The following is a 19686-nucleotide window of genomic DNA, read 5'->3' on the forward strand; positions in this document are numbered from 1 at the left end:
CTGACTTCCCAGGTGTGAAGGGGGAATGCTGTGTGGCTCGCTAAGCCCCTCCATGCTTTGGGGGCTCCAGGCTGTGGCCGGCAAGTAGGAGGTTGTCCCAGGAGGATGCTGTGTGTTGGGGATGGGAGGCAGCTGCAGGGTGGAAGTAGGATGAAGTTGTAGGGGGGCACTGTGGTGGGGGGTGGGACAGGAGGCAGCTGCAAGTTGGAAGTAGGATGTTGTCCCAGGAGGCTGCTGTGTGTGGGGGAGGGAGGAGGCAACTGCAGGGTGGTGTGGTCACCGTGCCACTGATTTCAGGTTAAAATAGAATGTGGACCTCTTTTTACCATAGTTTTTAATTACTCCGCTAGTTTGTGTTGCTGTCTCTTGCTGTGCAGTCCACAGTCTGATGTCTCTGTGGTCCCCATGTTTCCCTCCTGCTCGTGTTACCCGATCCTGTGGGTCAGCTGTGAGGAAACCACTCTCCACTCCTCATCTGGAGTGGCCTCGAGCTGGGTGTGCTGGTCTCCTTGTGGGCTAAAGTGTTCTTCTGTTACTGTTTTCTCTGTTTTTTGATGAAATTTAGCAGACTTGGGTATGGTGCAAACACTTTTAAGAATGTCTTTTGCCTTTATGGAAAAAACAGCTGCATTGCTTTAAAATGAACCTTTCCTGTGTCTCCATCCTTCCCCATAGATCGCTCTGTGTTAGAAACTCGGTGGTGTGTGCGCTTCATGGCCTCATTCCATCAAGCACTGTAACCTCTGATTGCAAAAGTGACTACACTCAAGGCAAAAAACTTCGCAAATGTTGAAAAGAATGAACAAAAACAATACATTGTTCTCTTGTCATCCTGAAATGGCTACTCTTAATATTTTGATGTAGTTCTTTCAATTCTTCTTAAGTAAAGTTGCTTCTAACACAAGCACTTTGATTATATTAATCAAATTATATTCAGGAAATAAGGAGAAAGTAAAAAGAATATCCAGTTTGGGGCAAAAAGGAAGACGACATAGAAAGAGGCTGTAAAACTCCCTGCAACTTGAAAAGCTGGGTTGTGGTGGTTGTGGTTTTGTTTTTACCATGAGAGACCACAGGATTCTTCTTGGCACTCAAGGGCAATAAGATAATTCCCTGTGTGTGTGCTGGTGGCTGTATAAACCGAGCCGCATGTCCTCTTTCGAAGCAGAGAAAGCATGAGGTTTGAGGTAGTGGTTTGGTAACTTTTGGAAAGTCTGTTTGTAGGACTGCACTGCAGAGATTAGGTCAGTCTGAATTAGAATCGAATGATCTGTTCAGGCCTTGGGAGCTTTCTACACCGGGTGTACGCCTGTTCTGGATGTGGTGCAGAAGGAACAGGACTGGGAGGGTTTCTTGCTTCCCAGTCATAGAAATGCCTGCAATTATCACTGTTTGTTGTCTCTCAGGAAGCTATTTCAGGAAGGAAGTGTACGTTCCAAGGCTGCTGGTTGGCCTGTCATCACCCTGGGGGTCTTGGTGTGGATCACGGGAGCTGTGACTGCTCACGCGTGGAGCTCTGTCTGTCTCGCTGCCGCGCCGGTAGACAACTGGTCACTAACAAAGTGTGTGTCCCAGTTGCCTTTGAGAAGAATTCTCTGCATCATTTTTATACAAGGTCCTTTTTCCTGTCAATGTCAACATCGTGTCTTCTAGCCAAGCGATATGTTCTTGCAGAAACAGGAAGTGTGGCCCAAGTGAGAAATGAGGGAATTCATCCATAACTGCTATCAGTTTTTATAGAGTTGAGCCATTGTAATTTATACGTAAACATGTTAAATCTGTAGAAGTGAGTCACCGTGCCAGACCCTCACAAATGCCGAATGTCTATGTGGGACCTCTCTTCTATCGGGTCCACATCACAAGAAGAAAAGTCGCTCAAATGCAGCACGGAGTGGACGTGAATCTCCGAAAACTCCATGAATCAGAACGACTGCTTTCCCAATTGCCGGTCTCCCCATTTGAGGTTGTGAGATTCCCGTTCTGAAGCTCCTTCAATTTCCCAGCATCCATTTCATTCCTTCATGGAAACAACAGACTCACACTGATACCTTGTTCTCAGATTTTCTAATTAGAAAAAGCACATATTTCACAAGAATAGTCCAGCTAACTCACTCCTTAGCCTGGGGTAAGCCACATACCTCTTTTCTCTTTAAAATACTCACCTTTCAGAACTCTTGGTAAATAAGAATAGGAAGGTACCATGACTTTGGCCACAAGCAGTATTATGTATAATGTGCAAGTGAGTGCCTTGAGAGCCATGGTTGCTAAAAACAAATTTTCTCAGAAGAGAAAAGTGTGAGCAGTTCTTTACATGTTAATTTTGTTTTGCCTAAATAACATCTTGTCTTTGTACAGGGATACAGGACGTTGCTGAGTATTGACGGGGGCGAGTGGGTCCTGCTGCCCCACTGTGTGATCCTGAATATCGACAGGGGTGAGTGGGTCCTGCTGCCCCACTGTGTGTGACAAGCCCTTTGTTTCTGGCCCGGAAATGTCCCGGCTCTTTCAGTGCATTGGGCTGGTGCTGGCTCCCTTTGTTAGTTTGCATGCGAGGCAAAATCTCACGCCTTTCACTCTTGTTGACATACAGATGCCAAAGCTTTGAACAAATTCTTACTAAATCAAACCCAGAAATATGTAAAAGGGATAAGAATACCATGAACACTTAGAGTTTGTTCTCATGATCTGTAGTTTTGCATTGCACATTTGGCTCATCATTCAAAAATCAATGTAATTCACCACATTAACAAAAAATAAAGCAGAAAACCCATTTTATCCTCTCGGTAGACACTGGAAAACATCTGTTGAAATTTAATAGTCCTTATACGAATTTCCTATCACATCAGGAAGAGAAGGGAACTTTCTCGGTTTGATAAAGGCCACTCCTGAGAAACAAGAGCTGACCCCCCTCCTCGGTGGTGGCAGCCGGGGAGCTCTGCCCACAGTCAGGGGTGTCGGGAGCATGGCCATTCTCCGTGCTTCAGGTTCGCATGGTGTGCACTGGGGCCCTCGTCTGTGAAGTGAGTCAGGAGAACTAAGAGGCATAAAGACTTGGAAGCAGGGAGATGCTTGATGTACAGAAGACACAGGGCCTTATTTAGAACATTTTAGGAAATGTACAAACAACCAGAAATGGTGTGAATTTTGCAAGCATGCAAGATGGACTCTTCGCAACAGATGTATACAGATGCCCAGTGGCCCATGAGAGGTGCTCACCAGGGAGTCATTGGGTAAGTACAACTTAAACCCATGAGGTTCCCCTTCACAAGAGTGGAGAAGGGAGGACAGTAGCAGGTGCTGGTGAAGATATGACAGACTGGATCTCAGATTGAGGGAGACTTAAAATGGCACAGCCACTTCAGCAAACTGTGGCAGTTTCTTTAAAATGTGTACACTTACCATATGGCTCAGCAGGTATGCTGTAGACGTTCACCAAGGCGAGCTGAAAATGTGTGTCCCTGTAAAAGAATGCACATTATCTCCAGAGTAAATTGTCATAGCCAAGAACTGGAAACAACATAAATCTCTCTCATCTGGAGAAACATGAGCAAATTCTGATATGTTCATACATTGTCCTAGTTCTCAGCAGGAAAAACGTACAAAATACTGAAACCAAAACAGACAACGGGGATGAGTTCCAGGAGCCTTGAATTGAGCAGAGAGTGAACACCACGCCGTGGAGTCCATGTGACGATGGAGAATCTATGCGAGTCTCGGGTGACGGAAGAGCGCCAAGAACACTCCTCGAGAATGAACAGTGGCTGTCTCTTGAGGGCTGGGATTGACTGGGAGGGGACTTGTGGGAACTTTGATGCAAAAGATTTGATTAGGGTAATAGATTTCCATTTATCGAAATGTGCCAAGTGTACTCAAGATCTGAACATTTCACTGTGTATACTTTGTACTCCCTACCTTCCAAAAAAAAATGAAAAAAATAATTACAAATGAGCACTGAAGTCGATAGATTTTTCACAGTCGTATTAGATAGCAATTCTGAAAGCATTTCTTTATCTCCAGGCTTAAGCAAATAAGCTTAATAAATCAGTGAATATATTGAGTGCTACAGGTGCCAGAGAGGTAGAAATAAGAAAAGGCCAAAGCCTGGAATGGATCACGTGGGATTCGGTTGCAGCAGGAGGTACAAGTATAAGCTGGTGGCTCCCGACAGATGTAGACAGGGATAGAAGTGCCTGTGGATGGGTGTGGGTGCACATGCGTGTACATGCGTGTGTGTGTTCTACTTTCTGGCAATGTCCAGCAGCACCCGGTGCCCACTCTTAGCTTCCAAACACCGTTCTTCACTAGAAGGAGCCCTGGCCTAAGGGCTGGGGAATCTGGTGTCAAATCTGGGACCAGTTGAGCAACAGAACAAACCATTGTAACTATGAATCATAACCCACCAAGCCAGACTCCGTGAGTACATATGGACATATGTAAATGAATGCTGAAAGATAAAATTATTTTTCAGTGAATATGGAAGATATAATGATTTAGAAGGAATGACAGGAAATCAGTGGCTGCTAAAACTAGTAGTGAAGAATTCATGGACAACAGAATATGCACATAGTGTCAGGGTGTCTCCTCCCAAATCTTAGTTTCAACGCGAGAAGTAGCATCTTTGCTTTGGAGGCACTTAAGCACCACCTTCACTGAGTTGCCGATGTTAACATTGTCACACAGGACAGACTTCTGCGGTGTCCCTGCTAAAATGCATACTCTTGAGTCTAGTCCGGAAGATACCAAAATAAAGGACAAACTGTAAAATAACTGACCTGTATTCTTTCACATTTCCAATGTCAAGAAACACAAAACCTGAGAAACTTGGATGCTGGACTGGTAAAAATCACATGACAAATCATGATCCTGGATTGGATCGTAAAAGAGGGAGACAAAGTAAGAAAATTATGGAGACAGTTGACAGCATTTGAAAGTGAACTTCGTATATGACAGTTAAATTTCCCGATCTTGAGGAAAATGAATGTGAGAGCATATCCTTGTGTTTAGGAAATACATTGAAACATTTAGGTATGGAATGACATAGTATCTGAAATTTATTTTCATTTGACTTAGAAAATTCATGGGGGAGGGGGGAAAGCCGTGATGTAAGATAGGAGCAGTTGGGCCTAAGTTGAGCCTGGTAAGTTATGTGGGAATTCACTACGCTGGTCTTGCAGATTTTCTGTGTCTTTGAAATTACATCCAAAAAGTTTAAAACGGAGAATATGCAAAACAAAAAGCGATTTGTGGAAGTGAGTGGACTGTCACCTCATTGATCCCTTCAGTTTTCGGCCATGAGCCAAGTCAGTCACATAGTGGTTTTTGACCTGGGAATTAGAAATAGTGGCCAGATGACCAGGCTCTTTATCTAGTTAGGGAGAGCAGTGTGCACAAAGGCTGACCAAGACAAAGCAGTGTGATGAGCTGCTTGTGGGCGTGATGCTGAGGGTCTGGGTCCTGTCTCAGGTGGCAGCTTGGGGGGTTTAAGCCAGAAAGCCACGTCCGATTCCCTTTCAGTGGGATCATTCTCGCAGCTTCAGAGAAAACTGCCCCAACCCGTCTTCACTCACGCTGGCCATTTTTGGTGGTGGTGGTTTTATTCTGCTAACACCGTTCTCACTGACAGTTTAGGGCCTTTGAGCGGATTTTTGCCTGTGTCTCGAAGATTCTCGTCTTGACAGCCGGTATGCTTCATTCCTGTTGTTCTGATTCTGTGTTAAGAGGGTTCTTCCCTGGCTTCACAGTTTGGAGTTGCTGCTGCATCTGTCTCTGCTTTAATGCTCTAGCCCATCTATCACTTGTCTCATCCCTTAAGAAGTGGCCTGCGTGAGATGCCATGAGACTGTCTGCCTTATCACTGCTGCGACCCCAGCCCATAGGGACTAACAGAGAAGGCATTCAGTGAATGTGTGGAATTAATGTAATGGGTTAATAGCCACAAAATGTCTTAATGGTTGTTTTAATCCATTTCCATGCTGCTGATAAAGACATACCCGAAACTGGGAAGAAAAAGATTTAGTTGGCCTTGCAGTTCCGCATGGCTGGGGAGGCCTCAGAATCATGGTGGGAGGCAAAAGGCACTTCTTACATGTCAGCAGCAAGAGAAAACGAGGTAGAAGCAAAAGCAGAAACCCCGATAAGCCATCAGATCTCATAAGACTTATTCACTATCAGGAGAATAGCACAGGAAAGACGGGACCCAATGATTCAGTTACCTGTCCCTAAGTCCCTCCCACAACACATGGGGATTCTGGGATGTAGAATTCAAGTTGAGATTTGGGTGGGGACACAGCCAAACCATATCCATAGCCAACACAGTCCTGGCCCATGGCCGGTGTTGAGCTGAGCTGCAACCGTGGCTGTGTGAGTTGGGGTGTGAGGCGTGCACACGCCTCTCAGCGGTACAGTGAAAGGATTTGGAGGCTCAAACGTGTGACCTACAAAGAATCTCCAAAGATCAAGGTGCATTCACCCTAAAAAGAAAAATCTCAGTGCAGTTTACACCCAGTGTTTGCTTGCAGATATGGATTCTAAAGTACTAAAATGAAAAAAGTCTGTGAATAAATTTTAATGTCTTTACTGGAACTGTAAACACTGATTTTTTTCCCTCACCCACCCATCTGTTGGTGAGTTTCAGAAGGTGGATGAACCGTACTGCGGGGACAGAGAGGAGGGTGCAGCTTGGCCTCTGGGACCTCAGCTGAGCACTGAGTGAGCTCTCTCCGTTTCAGACGTCCACACGGAAGCTGTCCAGGTGGCTCTGGCCAGACACAAAGAGCAGAAGATGGCGGTGCCTATGCCTTCCAAACGCAGGTCCCTGGTCGTGCAGACCTCCATGGACGCCTACACCCCTCCAGGTAAGGGACACGCTCCCCGACGCTGCCTCCTGAACATGCTGGGTGCCTCAGAATTGACCACTAGCCCAGTAGTCGGGTTTCTGCCTTCAAAGTCATGGTGCAGAAATGCAGATTTTGTGAACCAGAAGTCCGAAAACAGTGTATGAAAAGTAACTTTATGTATCTGTATAAATACACATTTTTAAGTTTTCATCAAGTTTCATACATACGATACATACCAGTAAAATCTCACACAGTTTTATTCATTTAATTCCTTGTAGGGAAAAGGGAAGAGTTCGTAACCCTCTGGGTGGAATTGGACTTTTCTTCTGATTAGGCTGGTGCATGCGTGTTCTCATATCTTCAGATAAGTGTGCTATATTGTTGGATTGTTTTAGAACAAGTGAATTGGACAGTTTAGGCAGCTACCCGAATCAGGTCATAAACTTTGCCTGCAAGGTGCCAGCTAGTATTTTAGTTCCTGCAGGCCATAAGGTCTCTCACAACCACTCAACTGTGCCCTCAGCCATGGGTGATAGCAAATGCGTATGGCTGTGTACCCAGAGAACTTTATTTACAAGAACAACGGACCAGATTTGGTGCACGGACCTGCCAACCCCTGATCTAAATTACTGAAGGTAATAGCCAATTTATATTTCTGCTATATAATACTGCTTTTCTTTAATCTTGAATTTTACATAACTACCCCAATTCTCTCTTTTCTCTGCCCAAATAATTGTAAACTACATTTCATGATCTTCACACCCAAGTAAAGCAGAAAGTTTAGTTATCCAGATACTTGTTAGAGACACGGATTGAACCTACGCTATTTGGTGTTTAGTTTCTGTGATTTTGATTCCAACATTATTCATGCCGTTGTTGCAAGCTTGTCTTTCAAAGGACCTGAATCACCTTACATCTCACGTTGAAGCTACATATACAACATTTGGGGGAGTATTTTTACTTCTGAAGTTTAGCTTAGTCTTGGCAAGCAGTGAGACAGAAGGACGTGCTTCAGATCAGAGCTGAGGTCAAGTGTATGTCCACATGACTGCAAGCAGCTCCTGAGTTTCACCTTTACATACCTTTACAAATGAAGGTACTGGAATTTAAAGGACATAACTTAGAGTGCATCACTTTGGGTTTATCGTTGCTTTTTGTTTTGAGACAAGGTCTTTCTCTGTCACCAAGGTTGGAATTCAGCATCATGATGGCAGTTCTTGGCTCACTGCAGCTGCGGCCACCTGGGCTCATGCGGTCCTTCCACTTCAACCTCAGGCAGCTGGGACCACAGGTGCTCGCCACCCACACCCAGCTAATTTTTAAGTGTTTGTAGAGACAGGGTGTTCCTATGTTGTTTTTGTTTTTCATTGACACATAACGTGTTCTTCTTCTAAAGAACGCAGTGCCAGCCAGGCAAGGGAGTGAGTGCCGTGCTAGCAAGTTGTTGACAAGGGAGCCCTTTCTGCCAACGTGCTCCCTTGGGCTCCTCCATTTCCTTATTTTAATATTAAGCCACAGCACATAATTAAGGGCTGGGCACGATAGCTCATGCCTATAGCTCCAGTAATTTGGGAGTCCAGGGCAGGTGTATGGCTTGAGCCCAAGGGTTCAAGGCCAGCCTGGACAACATGGCAAAATGTACAGAAATGCCTTTTGTACATCTTGTCTTCACCAAAAGTACAAAAAATCAGCTGAGCCTGGTGGTGTGCACCTGTAGTCCCAGCTACTTGGGAGGCTGAGGTGGGAGAATCACTTGAGCTCGGGAGGCAGAGGTTGCTGTCAGCTGAGATGGCACCACTGCACTCCAGCCGGGGCAACAGAGCAAGACCCCCATCTCGATTAGAAAAAAATAACGATAATAAATACAGACTCTTTAGAAATGATTAGGCCAGGCATGGTGGCTCATGCCTCTAACCTCAGCAGTTTGGGAAGCCAAGGCAGGCAGATTGCTTGTGTCCCGGCATTTGAGACTAGCCTGGGCAACATTCCAAAGCCCATCCCTACAAAACATACAGAAATCAGCCAGGCATGGTGGTGTGTGCCTGTGGTCCCAGCTGCTCGGGAGGCTGGGATGGGAGAATCACCTGGGCTGGGGGAGGTTGAGGCTGCAGGGAGCCATGATCGTGCCATTGCACTCCAGCCTGGGCAACAGAGCTAGACCCTATCTCAAAAAATAAAAAGCTTAATCCTGTTTCTTTAGTGTATAATTTGCAAAAACTTATGGAAAAAAATTGCATTTGTATGTGTTCTTTGTGTAACTAACAACATGGACGTAAAAGGATAACCCACTTGAAATATTTTAAACCAAATTTTTGGCACTAACCAGTATGTAAGGCAACAGGCATTTTTCTTGACCACTTTTTATAAGAGAAATGACTTTGAAATGAAAGAAGCATTGCGGTTATTTGCTTATTTCTCGTATTGAAGCCAACCGCTGAGAAATGTTACTGGGTCATGCATGATGAATAACTTAATTGTCTGCAAAATATAAAAGAATATTTGAAATGTTATTTTTGTGAAATGTTTGGATTTATTTGACTAACATTTTTATATAAACCATAAAGCATCCTTTGTACATTTTCATCAGGAGTCCTCTTGATATCACATGGGGCAGTTTTGTAAAATCATAAATGTCAATATCATAAAAGTTTTTTACTCCCAGCCTATTGTGTGCTTAGCCATAGTTTGCATGTTTATTACCGTAGTTACTGGGTCCAAATCTTAGCTGCATTTTCTTACCTAGTTTTCTTGGTTGCTGGTAACAGTGGTTAGATCTTACTCAGTTTCATTGCCCTTCAGATACTGTTCTTGAAGTTTATCTTCTATGAAATGACTGGCTGCTGACCTCGATCATAGTTTCTGGAGAAACACTCATTAGGATTGTGGCAACACTAATATTCTATGGGTGAAACTTTCCTTTAGTTTTCAAATGTAAAGATATAGGAATAATTTGCCAAAACTTGTTCTAGCCATGATGAGGGAACAGGGTCCGAAGTCACACATCTGCCATAAACAACTGTAAAGCTGCACAAAACGAATGAGGTGGCTATTTTTAGTCTGTGACCACAGCTGTGCCAGCCAGAACCTGAGGGCAAGGGCAGGAGAATGAATGAGACGCACCCACAGTACACTTGTCCTCTGGAGTACACCTGCAGATCGAGGCACCGAGAGCTCAGGTGTGGGTGGAGCATGGCCATCCTACCAGGTCCAGGAGGGGGGGAGATTGGAGTGGGTGCAGGATTGGAGCTCTCCACAGATTCACACCAACAGCGAATCCAACCAAGCCTGCCCATGTCACGATGACCCAGCAGTGCCTGTGCTAGCTGCTAAAACAGGAGCTGCAAAGCTTCAGAGGAAGGTTAGGGATCCTGAGTGTGCTCAACAAGTTACCCACAATGTGTAATATTCAGCAAATCATCACTGCATACACAGAGAAACAGGAGGTAGAATCTGTGGTCAAGAAAAAGGCAGTAAAATAGCGCACACACATGCAAGGTGGTCTCTGTCACTCACCACATGCGGCGGCTGAGCACATGAAGTGCGCCCGGTCTGAAGTGGATTTGCTGTGTGAAAGACATGCCAGTTACTATAAAAAGTAGAAAATACTGTATTTGTGTATATATGTATATTTATATATATATATATATATATTTTTTTTTTTTTTTTGAGACGGAGTCTTGCTCTGTCACCCAGGCTGGAGTGCAGTGGCGTGATCTTGGCTCACTGCAAGCTCCGCCTCCCGCGTTCATGTCATTCTCCTGCCTCAGCTTCCCAAGTAGCTGGGACTACAGGCACCCGCCACAACGCCTGGCTAACTTTTTGTATTTTTAGTAGAGACGGGGTTTCACCGTGTTAGCCAGGATGGTCTCGATCTCCTGATCTCGTGATCCACCCGCCTCGGCCTCCCAAAGTGCTGGGATTACAGACTTGAGCCACCGCATCCGGCCTATTTGTATTTCTTATCGAAAGTATAGTTATGAGCATTTTGAGTTAAAATATACTAGTTTATATATTTATATGAGGCTACAAGGTAGGTTTCAAATTCTATAACAGGACTCTCAATTCTGTTGGAAAGTGCCAGTCTAGATGTCTGATACAGCAGAAAACTGAGTTTTTAAATCTATAAATATTTAGGGAATCAAAGTACAACGTGTCAGAGAATGAAAACGTTTTAATTCTTGAGCCAGAGGAAGGGCAAACACTTTTCACTATAATGGAGTTGGGGAATTTCAGGTTCCGTACATGATAATCTTGAGAATTGTCACTCCTTCCTCACAGGTAAAAATCTGAGCAAACTGAAAAATCAGCAGTTCTTAAACCTGCAAGAGACGTGAGGTCACCGGCAAGCCACTGTCCCCAGATTGGCTGGACAGGTAAAGCAGATGAATCACCAATACACTGGAGCACAATGCTCCAAGGAACCCACACTGGGATTGGAAAGCCTGAACTGGAATTGACAAATTGCTGCAGTGAGGTGTGGCCACGTCTGAGAGTTAAAACCTCCAGGAGGCCTGTGCATATGGGTCTCATGCTTTTGTGAGTTGTATCATCAGAAGCTCAACCAGGTTCTCGAAGTGTAAATATCAGAGAAAAATACCCTCATACTTACTACAGGGAAAAGAGAATAGGAATCATTTTTCAATATGTGGGTGCACTCTTCACTAGGTCTACCTTCCAGAGAAGCTAGTTAACGAGAGACTCACCTGGTGGGATTTTATCAGAGCCTTCTGACCTGGAGGAAAGGGAAATACCCAACTCCAACCTCCAGAACTGAAAAGCAAAAAAGAACAGAGTATCCAAGCACTATGGGACTTCCACAGAGGCAGAAAATATGCATAACGGTAATACAAGGGGGAAGAAAGAGGAACAGAAGAAATATTTGTAACAGTAATAGCTGAATTTCCTCAGATTAATGCCAGACACCAAACCATAGATCCAGGAAGCTCAAACACCTAGATTCTCTTAAATATTAATATTGTAATTGTAATATGTAATATTTAAAATAGTTATTACAATAGTACATTTGTGATATTAAATATTACAATTACTTAAAATGCAAACTAGAAACAAATTGTTTCTAAAAACCAAGAAGTGTGGATTCCATGAAGCTGATTTCTTTTATTCTCTCTATTCTTAATTCTAAGCCTTTCAAAGAATAAAGTACTCACACATTAATAAACTACAGCAGGCGAAACAAATGAGGCCGCCCTCTGTGACACGGAAGGCCCTATGACCTGTTCCACCTCTAACACCAAGTGTGCGGTTTCTCTCACCCTCTCTGGACACCAACTGTGTATTCTACAACTGAATTGAGGTCTGAAATTAGGGCAGACCGCACAGGTCAAGGTCTCAGACCCATGAGACGGCCCCCGCTTCACCAATGGTAAGTTTCGGGTCTCCCTTGCTTCTGACCGACCACCTGAAAATCAGGCTTGCCATGTCCTCCTACTTAAGGTCAATAACTTGCCAGACGGGCTCATGGCACCCAGGGCAACATCTTTACCTACTGTCACCAGTTCACTATGAAGGACTTGTCGACAGCCAGATGAAGAGGTGCATTGCTCCAGGCCTGGTGGGCGGGGGCGGGTTGCAAGTGCAAGTGCTTCTGTCCCTGGGGAGTGGGAATACTGCCCTCCCAGAACGTCAAGGTTTTCCCCAACCTGCAAGCTCTCCAACCCCCACCATTTAGGGTTTTCTAGAGGGGTCACTATAGACATGGTTGAAGACATCTTTGGCTATTGGGGATTGACTCGGCTCCAGCCCTCTCCCTCCAGGTGGGAGATTGGGTTGGAGACTGACAGCTCCAGCCCTCTAGTCCCGCCTTGGTCTTTCTGAACCCCAGACCTACCCTGAGGCTGCCTAAGGGTCCCCAGCTCCCAGGCCTGTCCTGAGCACACAAAGGCACTCTAACACTCTAAAGATTCCGAGGGTCTTAGACCCTCTGTGCCCAGAACCAGCTGAAGACCAAATAGCTACGTCTCCTTGGATGGCACAATCACAAGCTCTCATCAGCTGATTGTCCGGGACAGGTGTGCTGAGACAGCTTTGCTGTGGCCCTGTTGCTGGGAATCTTTGTTTTCAATCCTTGCTGGGGCAACAGACGCTTTCTGGTCATTCCCCAAGCTGGCTGAATTTACAGTCTTTTCCGTTTGATTCCACTGTTCTGGCCCAGTTCTTCTGAAGCCTCTTTCAACATCGTTGCCTCACCTGGGCGCTGAGATCCTGTGACCCTCACCCAGCAGGGGATATGGATGCCAGGATCCGGCTACCCTACTTCCAGTTGGATTGTGAAGAAGCCGGCCCTAAGCCTTCCCTTCCTAGGTCTCTTTCATGCCAGAAATGAGACGTTTTATTTGTATTTCATTTTAGGTCGATACGAGTGACATACAAATTGGAGTTGGCCAGTTCACTTGCCAGGCACCTGACTCTTCTGGATAAGAAGAGTCTGGATAAGAAACAGGCCCCACACTGCCAGGACACAGAAGGGCAGCCTCTGTCCCCACAGGGTCTTGACAGAAAACCACAGCTCCCGCAACTGCAGGAATTCTACAGATTTTCACTTAGAAGAAAATGCCTCCCAGAGTACCCGCCCCGATTACTTTTCTCAAAAGTGGTTTTGCAAAGGCTCAGAAGAAAAGTCAGGACACAGGGCGCCAGCCAGCCCCACCTTCCCAAAATCACTTGCCCCGGGGCCACCCACCTGCAATCAAACTGTTAGAGATGGGCTTTTCTTCTCAGCTGTTACCAGAGCAAATATTCCTGGAGAAGCATGCATTCGAGTAGGGTGCCTCTCTACAGAGGTCCTGGAGAGAGAGGCTTCAGCAAGTCACTGCCCAGGGACCCCAGGAACTTCACAGTTGGGGGGCTGGAGGGGTAGAGGGGGCAGAACCCTAACGGTGGGTGAGTTGAAAATGGAAGAGCATTCTTCACCTCAAAGTCTCCTGGGGCCTTTCCCTTCAGGAACTGAAGGGGTGAGGAGGGCTGTGCAGCCTCAGACAGGTGATACCTGGGCTTTGAGAGCCGAAGCATCTGTCCCCACAGCTGGGCAGCTGCCTGCCCAACCCACCCTGTAATAACTGGAGTCCTTTGTCCCCACCCAGCGCCAGTCTGGGGGTCTGGTGCACACTGTACTTGATCGACCCATCCCATACATGAAGTGCTGATGTCACTTTCGTACTTCAACTGCCCCCCCCCCCCACAAAGTATACCTTCCGGACATTGGAAAAAAGACAGCCCTTGATGTAGCCCCAAGTCCTCTGCTCTCCATGAACCTCCTGAGGGCGACTGCAGCGTGGCGAGCAGGGAGCCCCGGGCTTCTTGATAAAAGTGTAAAATGAAGCTCTGTCTGAAAGGACCCCCATCTGTTAGATTTGGAAAACATCTAAAGGCCGTTTGCTTTTCACAATGACTAGACCCTTAGGAATGTATTCCAAGGAAAGGCAGAAGATATGGAGAAACAAATTCAAGAATATTCTTTGCAGCAATAGCCAGGGAGGAAGGGAGGGAGAGGAAGAGAGGAAAAGGGGAACAGAGAAACAGGCAGACGAGACAGACGAGAGAAAGAGAAACAGACAGACAGGCAGAGAGAGCACCTAGCTCGTTTTCAACTTGATCTCCTGGGAGAATCTAGCAGGATAATAGAATCCTCAGCACACTCTTGTACTGGGGCAGCAAAGTTTCCCAAACTACAAGGTAACAAATGCTAAGACTGGAGAAGCTGTGCACATTCTTTTCCAGCTCCTTTTTGCAGCATCAGCAGAATGGGGCAGGTTGCTGCGTTCATTCTAAAAATCAAAACTGCAAGAGGAACCAGCTGCAGAGATGGGGGTGGGAAGGCAGATGTTCTCTTGCTGACTGAGCTCACACCCCGGAGAGCGCCAGCGCCTAACGCCCTCTCCACAGGTTCCACGGAGGACTCAGGAGAGAGTGCAGCCATGTGAAGAGCAGCCTCACATTTCTATGGCTCCCTCTATGAGCTGTATCCCATGAGTCCTGCTCGCTCCCCTCGGTCCCGATGCCCTAGCCGTCAGCATCTCTGCCAATCTTCATGAAAGAGCCTGTTGCACCGCAGTCCAGCAGGGCCACAATATTCAGAATGAAAATTGTAATGATCACTCTTCTCACTGCAAAATCCCAAGAGTCAGAGAGCTTCTCTCACTAAAGGAGAGGAGAGGGGCGGGGCGGGGCGAGCTGGACAGAGAGAAGCTGCCCTGGCGCTTGGGTGCTGAAAACTGTGACACCGCCTGGCACCAGCGATGAGGGACTCACGCTCGACCCCAGAGGAGGCTCGTCCAGGAAGAATAACAAGGGGCCACCGCGGGTCTCCCCCAAGCTTCCAGCTGTCGGGAAATCTTGTCCAATCACCCACCTTGCCATGCTACCTGCTCACCTGCATTCTGTAGAAGTAGTAACGCATCATTCACGTCCCAGCAGGCCAAGTGTGCAGGAAAATGGGGCCAAAAAGTAGAAAACCATGACCGTAGAAGGCAACGGCACGTGACTGAGCTTTCTGGGTTGTGGGTTGTGCGTCCTTGTGGTGATAAACACTGTCCTGAGCTGAACACCAGAATGAAAACGAACCTTCCTCCGTGGTGAAGTCGGAAGAGGTGTACTTGGCTATCCGCAGTGCCTGCCTGTTTGGGTGGTGATTACTGCAGGTCACACGTGCTGTACAGGAGGAGGGCAGTGAACTCTGGAGCCAGGCTGGCTGGGTGCAAGTCCCAGCTCCATGGCCAGCTCTGTGATCTGGGACAATTCACTTATGTCCTCCGCCTCTCGATTTCCTCCTCTGGAAAATGGGGGTAATAGTCGCATCTATCTGAAAGGGCTATGTGAGAATTAAACGACCTTGTAAATGTAAGGGGCTGACAAGAGTATCTGTTCTTGGTGAGCAGAAGGATGACCAGGAGGTGACCAGCAAAATACCCCCTTCGAAGCCTCAATACTCTTCCGTAGTGAGCAAAGACACAGCTCCTCTACGGACGAAGCCATTAATAGTCGATCCTGGCAGGCAGAGTGCAGATTCCTTCGAATCAGAAATTTGAACTCTGGCCAACGACTGCTGTACTGATTGAGTAAATCTTAGGATTTGTTGTTAATGGTAAAGTAGTCTACAAAAACAGAAACAGTCTGAAGGAGTTTGAGAGGGTGTGGGCTCAGCTGCAACCTCTCCTCCCAAGGCCGTTGGTCAACATCATTTCCAGCCCTGTGGAAAGACAGAAGCAGTGAAGAAAATGTCGGACAAACATTTGGTGTGTTTGTACACTTCTCCCAGAAATCCTAAATGCTTTGCATGTTTCAGCTAATAATTCATTAAAATGGATTATGCTGACCATTTTATAACCTACTTCACTGCTCTCCTGTCTAAATCCATCCCTTTGTGACAAATTTTTTACACTTGGCTCATTTTTTCAATTGTGTTTGCTGTCTTACCCCCATGTAAAGGATAAACGTGCATGTTTATGTTGATTTGACTGAGACAGCTAATGCTACATATGTCTCTGTTCCTTGAATGTTGACTTCTGATGGTGTCATTTAAGTCTCTTTTTCCCCTTGAGTCAGCAAAATATTCCATGTTACTTTGAGCAAAACTTGCTCACTAGTGTTATGGAGGGTATAAAAGCAAATGGAATAAGTTTCCTGCCTTCAGGAGGATTGAAATCTCAAAGTCGGTATGACAGCACGGATGGGAGTCAGCTCAGTTTGCAGCTTTTAAAACATGTTGGAATCTTTCCTCTGCCACTTTTGATGGTGAGACCCTGAGCCAATCACTTCCACAAGCATCAGGCACTCCATCTATGACATGGAAGTAAAAAGAGCAATCTTGACAAAATTGTGATGACTACAGACATGTACCTAACCTCTTATTTACCACCTCCCGATAGAAGATATTGTAACTCATTCCATTTGAGAGCTGGTGGTGATCGCCCCCATCCTGTGAGATTCAAGTATAATAATTATCTGGAATCCCCCATCTTCAGGTGAGGAAGACCCAGCAGCCCTCACAATGTCTTCTGGAAACTGGATTTTGTTTGAAGGGGGAACTGACTCCAAGTTTCTTCTGTTTTCACGTGTTGTCCTTCCTACGTGTCTCCTGGGGTTTTTCCCTACCTCCCAATCTACATTAACCTAATGGTAACAACCAGCTATGTTTTCTAGAATTCCCCTAGATTGACTCATGCCAAATACTGAATACAGTAGATTGGGAGGGTTCATTAAATCACGATAGAGCATCCTAAAGAAGGAAAGTAGACACCTTTGTTCTTAAAGGGTCTTCAGCCATCCCACCCTGGAGAAGGTTGCTGATTGTCTCTTCTCTTCAGGCAGTCTTGTTACTATGCATCACTTTTTTTTTTTTTTTTTTTTTTTGGAGATGAAGTCTCGCTCTGTCACTCAGGCTGGAGTGCAGTGTCATGATCTTGGCTCACTGCAACCTCCATCTCCCAGGTTCAAGTGATTCTCCTGCCTCAGCCTCCCGAGTAGCTGAACTACAAGTATGTGCCACCACACCCAGCTAATTTTTGTATTTTTGGTAGAGACAGGGTTTCACAATATTGGTCAGACTGGTCTTGAACTCTTGACCTCGTGATCCATCCACGTTGGCTTCCCAAAGTGCTAGGATTACAGGCGTGAGTCACCGCACCCGGCCTGCATCACTTTTTATGCCTCGTCTTCATCCTTACAGCTTCTCCTTCCTAGGGGCCTCAACTCCCAACCCCGGAGTAAGGGTCACAACTGTCCATCTTCATGCAACACAGCTTAGTTCCCCTTCTTCTCCTCCCCACCGTGCCCTATGGGCTGCTTTTCTACAACCAGAATGGAGAGCTGATAAACTAAGACAGTTCTCACCCCTGGGAGAAAAATCTACCTCCCAGTTCTCAGTCCTGCTAAACTATTGTTGAGATAAAGAAGAACCATGATAAATCCTATTGGCTAAGAGAAGAACGTTCTCCAGGTTGCCGTAGGATAAGAGAGGAGGTGACAGAATCTGCAGCCATTTGGTCGAATATGTGATATGTGAGTCATTCTGAGGAATACGTTAAAATTCTGTAGTCAGATCTTGGAAAATGATATTTCCAGTAGAGGGAATAATGTAACAAAAAACTCAGGCAGAAAACAAATAAGTGTGTGTGGAGAAGAACAATAATGTGATGTGAATGAAGGGTTCGGTGTCATGAGTGAGAAATGGCTGACCGAAAGTAGGGAGATGCAGAGAGGAAAATACCACGGGAAGACTGAACATCACATTAAGTGATTTAGGTGATTCTGCCTGCAGTGCAAATATTTTGGGCTCTGAAGTGAAGTCATCAAAAGGTTTACGTCTGTAATGGAGGATCGGTCTAGATAGCCTCTCGGATCCCACTCGGCTTTGAGATCCTTGATTCCGGGTCACACCTGCGGGTCTGGAGGGCAGTTCTGCAGGGTCATGAAGGAAGGATTCCAGGAGGCTGGAACACGAAGGACATTCAGGTGACCACATCAAGAGATCGAGTGGGGTAACAAGAGCCTGAACTAAAAGGAATGCAGTGTAAATATGAAGAAGAGGAAATGGGAAACTGATTAGAAACGATAAGTAGAGAAAAAGGGGAACGTGTGATTCCAAGGTTTAGAACAGTATTTGTAAGTTACAGTCCCACAACTTCTTGCATAAACAGGATCTAAGAGAGTCATTTTAAAAAGAATAGCAAACTTCCAAGTTCCACTGAAAGACATCAGCATCTCGGTGGAGTGAATTGGGGAAAGAGAATGAAGAAGTCTGCTCAACTTTTAGATATACAAAATGTGAATTGAATTGCATGAGTGACACCAACGATGTGAAGATATTTAGCAGGAGCTCTTTTTTCTCTTTTTGGCCTATGGTATTTAATCCTTCTATCATCATTATCGTCCTTTCTCTAATTTAATGTCTCTGAACCTTTATTCAAAAATCCACTATGTATGTGTAACATGTTTGTGAGATTATTACTAGACCCTCTGGGAGGTTTCATTAACCCGGTTTTCTCTTATTATGGCAATACCACACTATCTTGATAGTTCAGGTAAGTCCTCCACCGTTTTTTTCCAAGTTGTCTTAGCTCTTTTGGGTTCTTTAAATTTCCGGACACATTTTGGAATCCGCTAGTTCATTTCTACTGAAAAAAAAAAAAAATAAAAATCATGCTGGGATTTTGATTGGAATTGCATTAAACCTCTGATCCACAAGGGCAGAACTGACAACAATATTGAGCCTGCTGATCCATGAACACAGTGTATCACTTCATTTATTTAGTTCTTTAATTTATCTCAGCATCACTGCCTGCTTTTCAGTGTATAGATCTTATACATCGCTTGTCAGATTTAGTCTGAAGAATTTCATGTTTTGATGTGCTATAAATAAGATTGCTTTGTAAATTTCCATTGCCAATTATTTCTTTGCCAGTGTATGAAGAAATAAATATTGCTTATGTGTTTAGCTTGTATCTTGCAAACTTTCCAAACTCACTTATTAGTAATTTATTATTATTAGTTTTAGTGGCTTTTTGTGATTTCAGGAGATTTTTCCACACAGGTGATCACGTCACCTGCAGATACAGATAGTTTTAAATCTTATTTTCTAATAAGGGTGCATTTTATATATTGCAACTTGCCTTATTGCACTGATTAGACTCCAAAAAAATGCTGAAAAGCAGTGAGAAAAAAGTCATCAGGTGGGATGGTAAATACAGCCCTTGTTCTTCCATTTTGACCTGAAGCACCCAGTGTGAGCATTTTCTCATTTGATTTTTGTGAGGACTTTTTGTTTCCTTTTTTTACTTTATTTTTTAAAAATACACTTTATCTTTTAGGCAGTTTCAGGTTCACAGAAAAATTG

General features: G+C 45.1%; 1 long non-coding RNA gene across 6 annotated transcripts; it reads left to right on the forward strand.

Annotated features, from left to right (window-relative positions):
- Positions 1–205: 205 nt before the first annotated feature.
- On the forward strand, positions 206–17228 carry LOC139361662 (uncharacterized). Of its 6 annotated transcripts, none has more exons than XR_011619243.1 (5): positions 206–2434; positions 6635–7471; positions 11115–11209; positions 11981–12219; positions 13206–17228. It is a non-coding gene; the product is annotated as an uncharacterized lncRNA (long non-coding RNA). The 6 variants fall into 6 exon arrangements; XR_011619246.1 differs by having other exon boundaries at positions 6635–6854; positions 7115–7471; positions 11115–12219; XR_011619241.1 differs by having other exon boundaries at positions 11115–12219.
- Positions 17229–19686: the final 2458 nt, after the last annotated feature.

This window comes from Macaca nemestrina, unplaced genomic scaffold (assembly GCF_043159975.1).
Source record: "Macaca nemestrina isolate mMacNem1 unplaced genomic scaffold, mMacNem.hap1 Scaffold_91, whole genome shotgun sequence".
In the NCBI taxonomy this organism is placed as follows: Eukaryota; Metazoa; Chordata; class Mammalia; order Primates; family Cercopithecidae; genus Macaca; species Macaca nemestrina.